At 34.4% G+C, this 12,530-nt stretch overlaps 1 long non-coding RNA gene across 2 annotated transcripts in view; it reads left to right on the plus strand.

Moving 5' to 3' along the window:
- Positions 1 to 12,530, plus strand: part of LOC143693850 (uncharacterized) — a 254,812-nt gene that overhangs the window by 117,765 nt on the left and 124,517 nt on the right. For both annotated transcript variants that reach the window (XR_013181833.1, XR_013181834.1), the window contains exon 2: positions 5,241 to 5,321. This is a non-coding gene — a long non-coding RNA (uncharacterized LOC143693850). The remainder of the gene's footprint in view (positions 1 to 5,240; positions 5,322 to 12,530) is intronic.

A 12,530-nucleotide genomic window follows, 5' to 3' on the forward strand; every position in this document is an offset into this window, starting at 1 on the left:
CCTCTGGAAGCAGGGAAGACACAAGTTCCTTCACTCTCATTTTACTCTTCTTGAAGATTTTTTACTACATCTTAAGAAAGTGATGTAGTAATTCCTAATGTCACAACTGGCAGGAATCCTTTTGTTCCTATCTACTATAGCCTGCACTCCTCCACAACTGAGAAATTTAGAAAACTGATATTTGCAAGTGTAAAGAGTGTGGAATCTCCTGGGAGAGATGAAAGTTGTGTTCTATTAGATCCTGATGATGAATCATTACAAGTAGCAGAAAAAAATTATTCACTCCATTAAATTTTCACACACACTGTGTTTTTAATTTAATAAAAAACTATGTAAGGACATATAAAAATATGTTTATTATTTTGGAAGAGAATGAAAACTACTCTTTCAGAAACGAGTTTTGCTAGTTTTATAACATTAGTCATATTTCACTAGGTTTCTAGAATTTTAGGTGCCATACCTTAAATTACTAACAATGAACCCTGCAGAGGATACTTGTGTTTATGGTGCTATTTACTCTAATCTCTGTGGCAAACGAAACACTGACATAAAAACAGCCACGTTTCCATTTTTCATCAAATGTGTTGTTGATATTTAGATTAGGTGGGCACACTTCACATTTAGAAATGATCAGTTGGGTAATTTTAATGGCAAATACATCTCTGTGTGGTCTGCCATTTTCCAGGCAGAGCATTTGTCCCTGTCAGCACTGCTGTGAATTTCAGTACATCAGCTAGACAAAACTGAGCTCAGTCTTTTACCTGCCCTGGGAAATAACCAACACATTTCTGATTTTCTCTTAAAATGCATCTGACTAGGATGCAGTGCATCTTAAATTAACAAGGATTCATCAAAGAATAGTTGTTACCACTCTGACCCCATGACTCTTCCACTCTGTACACCGGTCACATTCCTTTGAAGCCAGCTGTGCCACAAAGAATCTGTGTGTCTGTGTGTGTGACAGGGCAAGTCTGCTCTTCTGACAGCTGTGGAAGGACACATGCATCAGAACTTTATTGACATGAAGCTGTTCAGAAGAATTTCTTGCCATGCTTTCATCTTACATAACAGATACATAATTTTGTTGTTTTGGATTCTTTTGTACAAAATTTGTTGATATATTCTTCTTTAATTGAATTTCCCTTTGTACAAAAAAAGAAGATAGATGAGTTATGCTTTGAAATACATTCTCACAGATATACAAAACCACTTTTAATAATTCACATCAATGCATATTCCATGTATCCTCTGTATCAGGCCTAGGCATAAATCTAGCCCATATTGACACCAGGCTGCAGCTAAAGCCTTGCCTTTTCCATTGGGTTTCTTGTGAACAGCTGAATGCTGTGAGTGGTGTGAACTACTGTCAGCATGAGGAGTTCCATGCAGGGAAAGAGAAAAAATGTAGAGAAAGATTATAACATAAAATTTCTGATGAAGTTGAGTTGTTAGGTGCAAGCATGGATCCTTGCTGTGTAACTGTTATGGATCATTGCTCCTAAGAGCAGCAGAAAAAGTCTTAGTTTGTAGGGCCTCTTTGTCCCTCATTAGCAGAGTTCAGAGGTTAGGAGCTAGAAAAACCCTGAGATTCATTCTAGTTCTAACTGAATTTGAGTTCAGTTTGTTCAAAAATAAGAGTAAATTCTGTCCATGGACATGGATACTGGAAAGGGAGCAAGAGGGTGAAAGGATGTCTGTATCATTATTTTGATACTGAAGTACTTGAACTTCCACCTGTTGGTTTTGCTTCTGCATAATATAACAAGGTTTCTTTTTGTCCTTCATCACAAATCATAATATTTTCTTTCCTGGCCTATGGGTTGCAGAAAAATAACAGAAAAAGAGCAATGCATCATTTGGGTCCTGCAGTGCTACAGAGCAGCATCAATTCTTGATTTATCACCTTTCATTAGATTGGAATTAAAAAAAAAAATACAAATAGCTATGAGAAAATGGGATAAGACAAATGAAGGTGTGGGGAGTTGTAGTTTTTCCCTACATTCTTGGCTTCAGATATTTAGTATTCTGCCCATAGTTCCAGTCTTTTATCCTGCCTGCCTCCTGTTTCTTGTTTTTCTGGCATTCAGCCTTACTTTGGCTGAGCTGATAAGAGGCAGCTGGCACAAAGGCTTATTTGCATCTTTCTCCAGCTTTGCAGTGACTCAGTGTGGTAGGTAACAGCTATGGAGGTGGAAAAACTTGGGATAAACTAAGATTCTAGAGGAAATGCAGAGGAGAGAATAAGTAATTAGATGGAAAGCAAAGTCAGCATGGGCTACAGAGATCAGTGTTTCTGAAAATACACTGTGGGGACAATAACACTCTTCAGACCTTCAGAGAAAGAGACTGATTCTCTGCAAAAATGTTCCAAAGAATGGTAGAGTAGATGTGGTGAAGGATAAGGGATTCATCTGGGAAAGAATTCTTAGGTTGGGGTTTTTTTTAGATTTTTTTAATCCTAATTAATAATCATAAAAGCAACAATACAATGATGGTCTTATTTTTCAGTTTATATTTGTATTTATTATAGAAGTAGTAAACATATTGAATAAATTTGGTAAATATATCTATGTTCAGTAGAGGAAAAATAAATTCTTGACATACATAGCAATTTGCAGGATTTTATAATCTGCAGTCTAAAATATATTTTTGTTTTCGTTTCTGGTTTTGTTGGCTTTTAAATGAAGAAAGATATTTTAATGTGCCTACATTAATGATTTGTCTCTTTCTGTCTATGGTTTGCCCCTCACTCTATAAGTAAAGGTGTGCATAAATGTTATTTAAACTCTTAAAAGTGTGGAATGTCCTAAAGAGCAGGAATTATTACAAAAGTAAATGTTTCAATAATGAAAAAAATGCACCCACATTTCTTACATTTCTCATATGATTTCTTCCTGAATTACTTATCAGAAGACATGAATACCAAGAGCCTGGAAAGTTTGTTTCTAGTCATGATTTCACTTATCAAATCACTGCATAAGTTAGAAACATATTTGATTCCCAGCTGATTGCTAGTGCCCTTAGTTTTGACTGGGGATGCTTGAGAAATATTTAAGCAGAAGCAGAAATTGATCCCTTAAGATGACTAAGAATAAGCCTTATCTTATGGTGTGTTGAAATTGTATGAGAACATAAAAACGCTTCTCTAGATCAGATCAAAAGGTCTACCCAGTTCAGTGACAATAAGATAATGCTTAGGGAAGGCACACAAATCTGACCAATACCTGATGTTCATTTTTCTTATGCTCCTTCACAGCCATTGGATTAATGATCCCAGCTGGTCTCTTCATCATCTAGTTTTACAAGCCTACTTCTGGGGTTTTTTTCAATCCCTTTTCAAAGCAGCCAATTCCATCTACCTCCACAATCTCCCCTAGAAAGAGATTCCAGAAAATTTCTGCCCCCTGTGCAAAGAAATATGTTCTTTCACCTGTTTTAAGGGATCTCCTGGTAGTCTCAATGGATGTTCTCTAATTATAGGGTCAGATAATTAGCTGACTAACTCTTCCATGTTCATCTTACCCATTTCATTAATTAATTTGAAACCATGATCTCACCTCATTCTTCTTCTCCACAAACAGAGGGGTGCATAGTTGTTTTCATTTCTCTGTTTGAGGAGGTGAGAAGCCCTTCATCACATCAGTTGCCCTCTTTGTGCTTATTCTGTCACCAGAAAAGCCTTTCTGAGATACAGAGAACAGCAGCACAGGTGCCACTACAAAACCTGCACAATTTAAAGCTTTTCAGAGAAAGGTACTGATGTTTCTTCCTCTCTCAGGAGAGGAAAAGAAAGATAGGAAAAAATTATATTTAATAGTCACTGTACTTAAAGCTAAAATTTGACAGTACTAAATGAGATTTGAGGAAGAGAACATAATAGAGCAGAAATAATTTTTAGTTTGTCATAAAACCTGTACAAAGTGTGATTATGTAGTTATTCTGATTGCACATAAGAATAGTTTTCCATGGATAAGCAATATATGATTGCTCATATGAGAACTAAAGCTGCAGATTTTGTGCTTGATCTGAACACCCCCTCCTTCTGCGTTTATGATAACTGCCAGTTATTTTGTCACAGAAAATTTTGGGATCAGACAGTACCACAATGACAGAAAGTGTATCTTGTACTTCACTACAGAGTAATAAGAGTCAGAGTATAAATTGTCAGGATATCAAGAAAGGGTTTTGGAGTTCAGAAAGACTGTTCTCCTCAGAGACAGAGATGAGTGTTTCTGAGGCTCCAATATCTTCAAGTGGTAAGAGTCGGGAAAGGCTCGTACAACTCTCACAGTAATAGATGCTGTTATGGAACTGTCATTAGAAAATCGTTGACATTCTGGCCTTCCCCTAAGAGTGTCTGATAATTTTAACGAGATCCTAAATAAGTTCTGGCATGAATAAAAATAACAGGGGTTCACATTACCACATGTGATTCTATTTCTGCAGTCAGTGGCTGAAAAAGTGAATTACACAAATAATTATGTATGCTATTATTTTGTCAAAAAAGAGGAAAAATCCAAACACTACCCCTCCTCTCCCCTCAAAAACACCAAATCCTTAACCTGACTAGAAAATACACAAAAAACCCCAGCTTTTCTGAAGTATTTGACTTCCTGTGATCCATGACTGGAAGAAGGAAGCAAAAATTGGGTTTCTGAGGAATTTCAGAAGGCTTTGCTTTTATTGTTTCCTTGTACAAGTATGACATTTTAAAATTATTTATAAAAATATCCTTCTTGTATGTAACATCTTCCCTGAATTTTCTTATTTATCAGAAAATCTTATGGATTGGACTACTCTTTCTTCATGACTGAAATTTTCATCAAGACTTCTGCATTGTTGCAATTCTCCCATGACACATTACTATGTTCTTTGCAGCACAGCATTTAACATGTGAGTGCTGAGACTCTTGTTAGGTGAGGATGATATTTGGTCTTGTTATGTGTCAGGAACCATTTTTTTCAGTTTGCTGAGTGCATTTTAACTGTTTTATTTCTGAGGCACAAATCTTTTGTCTTAGGTAATCTACTGTCTTTTGTGCTTAGATGGATTTTCTTGGGTTTTTACGTAAACTTCATATGGTAATTTGCTGACACTTTTTGCACAGCCTGAGACAGAATGTTGTCACTTATTGTTTTAATGTTCTTTTCATCTTCATCTGTAGTAATAGGACAAGTTTTGATTTTCTCCTGTACTGAAAAAAATATGACATAGTACCCTTCTTTATTTTTTTTCTGTAGCTCTTGCAGAGGAGGCAATTATAAATCACACAGGAGGCTGATAGACAAGGAATGAATTGTTCCACCTCACACAAGTCTAAGGTAAACCACTTTCAGAGCTATGCAAATAGTTTTGATTTGATGTTCCACTCTTGAAATCATGGGTTAGGTTTATGTGCTTGGTAGAAAGAAATTCTCTTCCAAAGTGAAGTGGACAGGGAAAATAAAGAGCTGCTCTTGAGACATGATATCCTTCATGTAAAGCTGTTCACAGCAATAGAAGAATAATGCTTTTTCTTGGAGATTTGTAGCACAGTAAAAGGTGGGTACACCAGAGATGGAATGCACCTGATTGTTCAGTGAGTAGATTCTTGGTACAAAATATCTCTGGGTATAAGTACTACTAAAAGACATAGAGGGCTCACACTCATACTTCATGTGCACTGACAAATTAGTGGCACAACTGCTACTACTAAAAATTATTACAGATCTGGAAATAAATCATATCTTTGCAGTAGAGATATGGGAAAAGAAGATCTGAATGCCTGTTCCTGCCCTTTTTTTTTTTCAGTTTCCTTTAAATATACATTTTCCACAATTTTAACTTCTATTTAGTGACCTATAACCTCATCTGTTTTCAAGGGCACTTCAATTTAAGAGCAGCAGTAACAGCAACAGGAATAGCAGAAGTGGCAGCAGCAGGGATTCTAACTGTGTAGCTATGAGAAGTATTTCAGTAATGAAAGGGAAAATTTTGGCTCCCTGCCTCTGCTGTAATTGAAAATCTAGGATAGTGCCTTTTTCATTTAACTTTATTGCTTGAGTTCAAATTGTTGTATAGAAGGGAAAGCCACACTAGAATAATGTCTCTACTAGAGCTTTCCTGTACATTCACGAGTTTGAAACCTAGCATTAAAGTTAAAAGGAAGAGCAATTAGACATATTCAATTATTTAGGAGGGAAAAAAACTATAATTATAAATTTCAGTAATGAAAAAGGATTGCTTACCAAATATTTACTTACTAGTTGTTATTTCCATGTCATCACCAGTGAGCTGGGGAAAAAACAGCATGGTAAAACAATTGTCCAGGTAATTTATGCTGAATTAAAATAGAAAAAAATTTTCACTATTAATTTCAGTTACTTGTAAATTAATGGTGTTCCACCATTAAATTAAAGGTGTTCCACCCACTGACAAAGCATAACCTTAAATCTGCAAGTGTTGAAGTATTTTCACATTCTAATGTCTCAATTGCCAACGAAGATATGTAGTACATTACACAGTACTCTGATAACAACTATTCTTATATGTTTTATAGGTTTTTCACATTTTATATGGTTATGCATTTTATATATTTTTCAAACCTTTTTTTTTCTGCTGATCTGATATCTAAGTCTCTACAACAGCATACATGTGAAGAAAAATACAATGGGATTAACCATTCTAGATACATCTGAAATATTAGGTTCATAATTTCCAGATTTTTGCATCACTGTGGGGAAGAAAAAAGGGAATTTGAAAATAGGTAATAATTTTGGATTTGAGAACTATGTTTATTGTCTTATAAGAAACTGTAGACCCACAATGCTCAGTCTTCCTTCCATCTTGACATGGCATCAGTTGGCTTCTGTTTTCAGAGTAAAACTCATGAAGATATTCTGCAGTGATAAACCTATTAAGTCTACTTTCTTCCTAACAATACTTATATTATTGTATTTCAAGTAAAATTAAAGGAGCTACTATGGATTTACCTCCTTTAAAATTAGAGCAAAATTTTTCTTTGTATTTAATTCATGGGTGTGGAGGAGGAGTACTCAATATTTTACAGCAAAATTCAAAGTAAGAAATGCAGGGAAAGAATCTTCAAGTACATGAAATAAGAAAAAAGCTATAAACAATCATATTCATCCTCTCTTGCTTTCATGAAAAGTGGCCGTCCCCTGTCTGTTTTTCATTTGTATATTTTTGTTATATTTTGTTTGTATATTTTATTAGCTGCTCAGGAGTATTAAACTATTTTTAATAGGTGGATATTTCTAGCATGTATAAAGGATGGAGACTCATTTAGACTTTCCATTCTATATCAGTTAAAAGTTTTTTGAGTCAATACATGTCTAATTCATGTTGTGTGAGAGTTAGGCATCTTATGCTAGTGTTAAAGAACTGCCATGGAAACATAGAAGCAAAGACAAAAGAGGAGAACAAACTGAATATCTGTGATGTCATGTGATGGAGAACACCTCTGACCAAGCTGAGATTGTGGGGATTTCATTGCTGCGTAGTCATTATATTAACCAAAACTAGAGGTGAATTTGGTTTGGCTACAAAGAGAACAGGGGAGTTGGCATTATCAACTAATAACTGTGTGAGTTCAAACTGATCCACATAATGTGAGTCCTTGGACAAATTGTTTATTTATATTTAACATTTTGGTTATCCACTACATACCCTGTAATAAAACATTTTATATTCTAATGAGCTATTTTGTCTCTGTTCACAACTTTGTGCAAATAGTTCCAGTTAAATAATCCAATTCTACTCAGATTACACTTTGATGTGCATGTGAAAGCATTTCCATGTCATTATTTAGCATCAAAGACAATGGTACCTGTCTCAGAGCAACTGCTTCTTAACCTTACTCAGCAGTGGACACGGAATTTCAAATTATTGGACAAATACACACAGTTCACCCCAAGTCAAATCTCTTTCCTAATCATCCTAAAGATTCAGTAATAATCCGCAAAAAAAAAAAGTCTGTAGTTGCATTTTTTATATACTTGCTCAGCTCTGTTATGATAAGGAAGTTGGTAAAGAATGGCATCAAAATTAACCTTACTAAAGAACTAGAGCTCTGTTGCCACAGATCATAAAAATGGGGTGAGACTTCTGACACATCTTGTCATTTCTACCCTAAATCTCCTAGAAACCTAGTTAATTGAAATTCATGAGGAATTTTACTGCCTATGGCATTGGGGTTGGAACTAGATTAACTTCAAGGTCCTGTCCAACCCAAGCCATTCTGTGATTCTATGATCTTATGATAATTTTTTCAAGTTCCTTCTAGGCAGATCAAATTAAATAATTTCCATTGCCATTAGAAGGTAACATCTTGCCTCTACTGTGCTGCACAGTAAAGAATATTCCCTGCAGTGTCCTTAAAGAGAGATATGAGATAGAAAATCTGAATTTTACTTGCTTTATTTGCTGTTTTGGCTCCAGCACAGTATATACATGTGAGGAAGATTTTTTTTCTCTTCATTATATTTTTTCAGGTAAGACTTAGAGGCTCTAAGTGTTTTGTCCAATTGAATGACTATTAGGAAAGTATAAAATGGAAATTGTTTAAATTTGTTTGAAAAAAGATTCAGCTTTCCTGGATATCCTCAATTTCCATTAAATCTGAAAAAAACAGAAAATTATGACTGTATAATTAAAAAAGGGGACCTGAGACATGGTTTAATTTCAGGAGAATAAAAATATTCTCAGTTCTGAAAAGCAGGCAGAAATGAGCAAATAATAGAATCATATCCTGAGTATTCATTAAAAATTGGAACTGTTGGGAAACCTTAGCTTTCCTTCCACAGCGGGATGCTAAATCTCTGTTGATAAGGGAAACAAGGTGAAAATTAAAATCAATAATGGAATTATAGCACTCATGCTATTATATAGGAAGAAATTTTGCAATATAGAAATGTAAGCTTTGTATGTGTACTGAACACAGCATTTGCATATCAGATTTGCTGAGGAGTTTGATGTTAGGCTATCTGTAAGGTACATGAGGTTTGCCCCACCACCACCCCTAACAGGCAAACAGAAACTATTTTGCTGCTATCATAAGTGTCATAGGTATTTTTAACTGCAGAGAATGCATATTCTGTGTTCTTGATAATATTCCGGGAATGTTGTAGGAAGGTTCTATTAAAAAAAGCGATGAAATTCTACTCAACGCAGACTGAAATTAGAAGAAAATATTCTTGATATAAAGGTGGAAAATTTTCTAGGACAAACTGAGAGTGGAATTGTATTTGGAATTATGATTGTGTGCACACTGCACACTGCACACTGGGACGAAGCAAGATTGGACATATTCATGCACTATACAAAGAATGGATTTATTCCAAGATGTGGGCTGAATTTCAGATAGGTTAGTCTTTTAAAGGAATGATCTTCTCTTTCCTATTCCATCACTTCAACTTCTGGACATGTAGTTGCAGTCTTGGTGAGAGCAGCACAGTTGAAATGCACATAATAATAGGTATATTTCCTTTATTCAGCAAGATATAGAGGTCAAAAATGTTGTTTATGCTGGATGGATGCTTACAAACTTAAGCTTTTCCTAATAGAACAGTTTTGACAGCTGAGATTGGTTCAGCTTCATGACATTCAGAAATCCATCAGTACATGTCATATTGTTCACAGCAGGATACTTTATGATTACATACTGTAAATTACTCTGCAAACACATAGGTTTAAAATAATCCTAAAATATTAGGAATGAGGAAACAGAAATCCAATTAAAGAATATTGTGACCATAAAATGCAACAATATTATATCTAGGGTAAAAAAGACTGTAAAAAAATAATTAAATTATGCCTCTGCGAATGATTTTATTTGTTCAAGTGAAAATCAGTCTTACAAACAAACATTAGCATTATTTCATCAAGAACCTCACATATAGCATGAATATAATCATGAATATAATTAAAATTTTATTTCAAGAGAAGTACGTTATCAGAGGCTTTTGTCTCTTCTGATATAATCAAGATGAACCTTAGGGATACTCTACTTTGACTTTGTAAGGCTTATGTCTTCAGCTATGTGCAGTGTGTGATGGAATTATTGTACAGTGTTTGTCAGTAAGGTATAGTAGTCTTAGGAATGGCTAATTCTGCCAAGTATTCTCTGAGGTGATTAATTGTTACTCCTTATTTCAGTAAGTGACTAATTTATGATGCCAGAGACTTACTGCCTGATGATTAGCATGTGACAAAGTGATTCCAAATTGTATGAAGTTACTTGAACTTCAGCAAGGCTGGAGTAATTACAGTGTTATATGAGTGGAATTTCAATGGAAACAGTATGGATAGACCCAGGCAAATGTAGAGTGCTCTTTTTTTTCCTTTGTATAAGTTGTTGGTGCTGTACCTGAGTGTATCTGCAAAGAAATACTGATGAATTCAATATAGAGATTTAATTTATTTATTTTGTTTAAATTCAATAGATACTTTGGAAGAAAGGATAATACATTACTTATCAGCTTTCTAAAAGTACATACTACGAGGAAAAATTATCTGTTAATTTAGTAAAACATGTGGTTAAAAAGTGGAAGGAAAACCTATATCCAACAGTTGCTACTCAAGTCTCTTGAAATGGAGACTGGAACAGAATGTAAGTGTCAGATATAAAGAGAAATTTTCTTGTCTCAGCCACATGTTCAGCTTAAAAAACAATGAAAGAGCTTCTACTAAGCAATAGTTTTACTTATTTACTTACATTTATAAAGTCTTTCAGCTGATGCCCAGTAGATAAACTTGATCATATACCCACTTTTATGTTTTACAGTCCTGTCTTGTTCTTTGACTCAGGACTTGAGAAAAATAGATAGCATGCAACCATTTTTTGACTATCTCAGTTCATTCAAGTCACATTTCCAATTGGTTTGTTTTTGTTTGTTTGTTTGTTTTTTTCTATAGCAATAAAGGACAGATTTTTTTATTTAATGGGTGAACAAATTTAAAAACATGCATTGGAGAACACACATTACCTAAACTATTTTTCATTCTTTCACCTACAGCAGACAGTGCTGTGAAGAGACAAAACAGAATTTAAGATCTTGAGCTAAATACTGCAAGATTTGGGACAGGATCAGAAGACCCAGAAAAAGCTTCTGTTTTTATGGAAATCAAAGTTGGGGTAAAAAGAATTCTTCTGGAAATGTGGTCCTTTCATTACTCTTTTAAGATAAACAGAAAAGACATGCATCCAAAAAAATGAATTGATCTTCAACATATATCCTTTGAAGTTATTGTGATGAACTAGTAATAGAGTTCCTTACAGAGAATCTACTTTTGATCAGCAGTAGTATATGTCAGGGATTTTTCCTCAAAAATTGGTTCCACCATAGAACACCTGTCCAGAACCTTCTATGAATATATCCAGTTTCTCTGTACCAAAGCTAAATCAACAACCTCCACACAAATTTGGAGCTAATACTAAAGTGTACTGCTGAAGTAATGTTTCTGATAGTGAACTTTTAATGACTCAAGAGACTTCTTTACTAAACTTTGTAATGAATCAACCAACTTTACATAAGGATCAGATTAGGGATATTCATACTGGCCAAAGTTTAAACAAACCTCTATGTTTTTAGTATTTTTAGTTTACATCTTAAATGATGTGTAAGATCATCAGAATTTCTGGTTTGACTTCCCTCTATTTGACTACACAGGACTTGAGTTTCCTTAGATGTATTTGCAGTCATCTCATACATAAAAAGTAGAGAAGCATACGAACTTAGAAGTCAAAAATCATAAGATTTCCTGCTTAATACAAAACAATTTGCACACAGATATTTCCATGGACCATTCTAATGCAAGCATATTATCACCTATCAGGACATTACAATTGCTTCTAGTAATGTTTTAAATTTAGTAAACTTCATGCCGGCATCCTAAAACCTCAGGCTAACAATCTAATGTTTCTCTTTACAACCAGAAAGTGTTGAAAGTGTTTTACTTCATGTTTTGTAACTCAAACACTGGTTTTTAGGTTACATTAATAATGGTTATGTAAAAAGGGCTATTTTTGTTTGCTTTCTTTGTAGGACTATAAGTAGAATCTCCTTAGTATAGGAGGCTGTTTTTTTTCCCTGGTAACAATCAATGCAAATACATATGGGAAAATTCTTCTAAAATCACTGTAGATAAGGGAGGATAATGTTTCATGAAGACATGACTATTAGCAGGTACAAAGCTTTGATGAAGAACAGCAAGTGAGAATATTAAACTACTGGGAAGAACTGATTCAATCTTATCAGGACATTTTTTTGCTTCTTTAATTTGAATTGATACCTTGTTTTGCCAAGAGACTAAATTTCATTTACTTAATTTTCTTTATAGGTTTTTCTTTCTGTTTTGTTTTGGGGTTTTTTTTTTTTTTTTTTTTTTTTTTGGAGGGGGGAGGTTTATGCTCCTTTCAGGAAATTAACTGAAGAAAGGGAAAAATTTAGGAATAAAGACTAGAGGAAAACAGAGAGAAGACTAAATATAGAACATTGTGTAATGTTGTGTGGTAGCGTCCAAATGTGCAT

Source organism: Agelaius phoeniceus, chromosome 4 (genome assembly GCF_051311805.1).
Source record: "Agelaius phoeniceus isolate bAgePho1 chromosome 4, bAgePho1.hap1, whole genome shotgun sequence".
Taxonomy (NCBI): Eukaryota; Metazoa; Chordata; class Aves; order Passeriformes; family Icteridae; genus Agelaius; species Agelaius phoeniceus.